The following is a 5,473-nucleotide window of genomic DNA, read 5'->3' as shown; positions in this document are numbered from 1 at the left end:
TCAAAGTCGTATGTTAAAGTCCAAACCCCCAGTACCTCAGAATGTGACTCTATATGGAGACAGGGCCTTTAAAGAGGTGATTAAGGTAAAGTGCGATCTTGTGGGTGTGTCCTAAGGCCATATAAGTAGTACCCTTATAAGAAGAGGTTAGGACAGGGACACACACAGAGGAAAAAGACCACGTGAAGACACTGGGAGAAGACAGCCTCTACAAGCCAAGGAAAGAGGCCTCAGAAGGAAACTCTGCTGGCATGGTGATCTTGGACTTCTAGCCACCAGAACCATGAGGAAGTAAGTTTCCGTTGTATAAGCCACCTGGTTTGTGGTATTAGCTATAGTAGGCTTGGAAAATGAATACAGACCCATGCAGAAGATGGGAAATGTTATTGTGGCAATATAGGGGAAGTACAGTCTGCTACAGTTAGGTTTAAGCCCTCTGTCTTCTGTTAGTTTTCCGTTTGTCCCATCTGTTTTTAATGTTCTATTCCTCCCCACTCCTTCCAACCTTTCTTGCTTTCTTTTGGCTTAATTATTTTTTTACAGTTCCACTTTTCCTCCTTTTTAAACTCTGAATCTTTGTATTCTTTTTGTGGTTGCTCCAGGGATTATGTTTTGCATCCTTATTTTATCACAGCCCACTTAGAATCAACATTGTACCACTTTAACACTTCAGAGACTTGTAACAGTATAATTCTTTTGTGCTCTTGTCACATATTTTTCTTCTGTATATATTATAAACATTATCCTTTAAAGAAACTAGGAAAAAAAGAAAGTAGACTCATATTTACCTATGGACTTAACATTTCTGGTGTTCTTAATTTCTTCTTGTGGATTTGACTTTTTATGTAGCTTTTCCCTTCAATCTAAAGAACTTCCTTTAGCGTTTCTTGAAATAAGTGTCTGGTCGCAAAAAAAGTTCCCTGGAAAAAAACCCTTTATTTTATTCTCATTTTTGAAGCATATTTTCACCGGATATAGAATTATAGCCTGACAGGTTTTTAAAACTTTCTTTTGCTATGGGTTGATTTGTGTGTCTCTCCATTCCCTCCGCACCCGCCCCCCCCCGCCCCCACCCCCGCCCCCCCCGCCCCCACCCCCACCCCCCCGCCAAATTCCTTTGTTGAAGTCCTAATCCTCAGTTCCTTAGAATGTGACCTTATTTGGAGATAGGGTCTTTACAGAGGTAATCAAGTTAAATTCAGTCATTAGGGAAGCCTAATCCAATATAATTGGCGTCCTTAGAAAAAGAGGAAGTGTGGATACAGAGACATGCATAGAGGGAAGATAATGTGAAGAGGCACAGGGGAAAGGCAATCATCTGCAAGCCAAAAATAGACACCTGGAATAGACCTCCCCTCACAGTCCTCAGAAGGAACCAACCCTGTCAAGGAATCAACCAACTCCTGATTTTGAACTTCTAGCTTCTAGAACTGTGAGACAATAAATTTCTGTAGTTTAAGTTATCCAGTCTATGATACTTTGTTATGGCAGCCATAGCAAACTAATACACGTCTCATCACTTTAAGGATTTTGTTCCATTTTCTTCAGGTTTCCAAATCTGTTCTAATGAGAAGTTAGTTGTTATAATTATTTCCCTATATGTTATGTTTCTTTTTTTTTCCCTCTGGATGCTTTTAAGATTTTATTTTAATCTTTGATTTTCAGTAGTTTGAACTTATGGGGCTCGGTGTAGTTGTTTTTGTATTTATCCTGTTTGGGGGTTATCTGAACTTCTTGGATCTATGAATTAAGTTTTTCATCAAATTTGGATACATTTCTTCCATTACTTCTTAAAATATTTTTCTCTGCCTCATTCTTTCTCTCCTTTCCCTGGACTCCAGTCATCCAAGGAAATGATATTGTTCCACAGATTACTGAGGCTCTGTTCATTTTTTTCAATATTTTTTCTTTCTGTTCTTAAATTTGGATAACTTCCATTCATCTGTTTTCAGCTCCACTGACTTTTCTGCCAAGTAAAATCTGACTTTAATCCAGCAAATTTTTAATTTCAGATATTGTCTTTTTTAGGTTTAGGATTTCCATTTAGTTATTTTTTATATTTTCAGTTTCTCTGCTGAGATTCTCCATCCATTTATTCATTCATTGTCCATCTTTTCTTGAACAAATTTACAATAGTTTTTAAGACTCCTTATCTGCTAAATCCAACATCTGGATCATCTTGAGGTCTGTAGCTATTGCCAGCTTTTTTTGTGAATGTGGGTCACCTTTTCCTGCCCCCCTTTCTTTTTGCACGTCTAGTGATTTGTATTATGTGCTGGATATTTTGGGTAATAAATTGTGAGGAGTCAGAATCATATTAAGTTTTATTCTGGCAAGCAGGTCAACTTACTGGTGAATCCTCTTGACCCTGTCTGGATTGGTTTTAGGCTTTATTGAGCCAGATATATTTTGCTTTTGTCCTTTGTCCTAGGTTATGACTGTTATTCTCGGGAGTGTTACTTACTCCTAAGGCATGGCCTTTCTGGGTCGTACTTGAATGTCCAGTGCTCAGCAAGGTCTCTCAACTCTGGCGTGGCTGGACTCCAACCCCTCCCAGAACAGCTTGGTAGTATCTCCGTTCAGCCCTCTGCCACCCAGTACTTGCTCTCTGCTACACCCTTGGAGTCTTATGTTGCTTATGGTCTGTCCAGCACTCAGGCAAGTACCCCGGGGTACTCACCACAAAGATAACTGGGAACCCCTCTGTACTGATTTCTCTTAGCTCTACCATGGTATGTGCATTCCAGCCACCTCAACAGCCTCAAAGTACTCTGTCTCCTCAGATCACTGAGATCATTATTCTCCTCTCGGGTTCCACATTTCTGGGTGGTCAGGAAAGTGCCCCAAGGAAGAAAACTGCAGTGAATGTGTAGCTCACTTTGTGTTTCCTGTCTTTCATGCATCAAACGAGTGCTATTGTCCAATACCTGAAAAAAATTTTTCCACTTATTATTTGCCCAGGTTTATAGTTGTTTTTGGTGAGAGAATAATTCCAATACCACTTACTCCATCATGGCCCAAAGTGGAAGTTCAATACTCAAAACATTTTTATGCATAAATGAATGAATTTGTCTTTGCCTTCCTAGTGTTCAGTATAAAGCCTGGCACAATTGGAGCTTAATATACGTTTGTTGGATAAATTTCTAAGATTTCAAAGAAAATCTACCCTCAAACTCCATTATTGGTCCACTATAAATGTGGAAGATAGGAGTAGAAGAAGGTACTAAATGTTAATATGGAACTTTTTTTTTTCTAATTTTAGTTAGCTTGTACTTCATGCAAATGGAAATATTTCTGTATCCAGAACTGTTTTATTGGTAAACTCTCTAGAGGAGATTGAGGAACATTGACACAATGCAGATTACTTTCTTGGTGGAAAGAAAATTGACATCTATAGTAGACTTGGCTGGGAAGAAACAACCATGTTGTTGAGATCAGAAGAAATACACACAGCTTTCTGGGGGAATAAGAAAGGGTGTCTTGTCAAGAGACTCATATCTTGTTTGATTGGAGATGTCATCATCAGCTTTCCGAGAAGCTATATAAAGAGGGCAACGCTCTCTCCTTTTTAGCAATTTTCACCTTGTTTTCTGAGGGATTTTTTTTTGTGGTTTCACACCAGGCCCAGCTGGGTCTAAACAAAATCAGCTGGAGGAATCCTTCTGCACCTGGGTCCTGCAGGTCCATTCTGTGTCACCAACTAGGGTGGGAGCGGCCAGCATCAAGCTTATTCCTCAGTGGAAGTTCTGCCACTTTGAATAGCATGGTGACACCTCAGCTTTATGCTAATGGAATAAAATATTCATTGCTTCAAGTTTCCATAATGACAAAGCATTCACTTTTCTTGTTTTCAAACTGGGAATCCTTCTAGAATATCTATTAGGGGAGTCCACTGTGAGTCACTGTCACAGCTTAGATGCCCACTCTTTTCTTTTAACCCTTCTATTCCAATTCTCTGCACATCACATGTAGATACAAATCTTTGTTCTTGTTTCCTAGAGGAACAAAGAGGCAGAAGAGTTAAAAATTGCTAGTAAATCATGTGACCATCTGTAGTACAAATTTTATTGAAAAACGAACTAGAATTCTGCAGCTCTCCCTAGCTCCCTGAGTTCTGACACTTCCTCCTTCAGAGAATTAATTTGATTCAAGACTCTGGAAAGCAAGAAGATGAATTAGATATTAATAAGACTGATTTATGCAAAGGAAGCCACAACAATGAATATATTGTGCATTATGCAAAGCAGAGGCAGTGCGCTTCAGAATTAGAGTCACTTGAAATCTTAATTACAGGTTATATATTGAAGTACACAGCAATGACAATGTCCTGCATTAAACATTTAACCTCAGAGATATCAAATAAAAATGCAGTTTTAAAAGAATTTTTTTAAAGCAATTTAAAAAATCACAGCACCTAAATTGTTATGAATTTATATGTATTTCTTGACTTAAACATGACAAGATGACACGTGATAGAGGACAGTTGAGCACGTTTGACATGTGCCTTTCTGCTCCACAACACACCTTATATGCCTAATGAGGATGTAACTTTCTCTATTATAATACGGCTCACATCCTACTGGGGAATGAGGCAGCCATTAATGCACAGCTGTTGGCTTCTGTGTAATAGATATGGAACAAAACAGCCTCTATTTAGCTGTTGCCTTTTTGTGAAACAGCAGTGAAATTTCCTACAATAATAATAATGATAATAATCTCTTACAGTTACTCAGTGATTTACAGTATACAAAGCGTTTGAACATTTAGAATAACAATGGCTACCATTTATTCACTGTGTTTTAGGCACTTTCTTAAATGCATCACATCTACTTGGTTGGTTTAACTCTTACAGCAACTCTGTGAGGTAGCCATTGTTTTTCCCATTTTCCAGATGAGGAACTGAATGCTGAGAGATGAAGCAACTTAACTAAGATCATGTAACTTGTAAGAGGTCAGAGTTGAGATCTGTGTGACTGCAAAGTCAGTTGTCAAACACTGTGTTGTCTTGCCTTGTTTGATGTCACAAATACATTCTAATATTAAATACTTATAGCTGCTCCCTGCCATGCTCCCAAAGTGTTACAATTTGAAAAATAATGTATTTACATAAAAGGAAAAAAAAATGGAAAAAGCTGTTGCCTGGCTAATTTTTTTCTCTTCATTTGCTTAATTTTCTTCCATATCTTCTACACCCCATACACTATCACCTCAGACAGAGCCCACCATTCTTTAGCTTGTCCCCTGCTGTCTTTTAGCCTGGAAATCTTCCTGGCTGCTCAGTCATGAGACAGCTATGTTCAATAGTGGACTCTGTTCTTCCACCATAAATATTCCACTGTGTGCATGTTTGCATGCTTGTGTGTGTGTGTGTGTGTGTGTGTGTGTGTGTGTGTATGTGAGTGAGGGGATGTAGCAGAGAGCAATTAGATCCATCCAGAGCCAAGTTTAACACGCTCACACACAAAGGCAGCAA

This window comes from Balaenoptera borealis (genome assembly GCF_965194805.1).
Source record: "Balaenoptera borealis genome assembly, chromosome: 9".
Classification (NCBI taxonomy): domain Eukaryota; kingdom Metazoa; phylum Chordata; class Mammalia; order Artiodactyla; family Balaenopteridae; genus Balaenoptera; species Balaenoptera borealis.
This window is presented reverse-complemented; position numbering follows the sequence as displayed.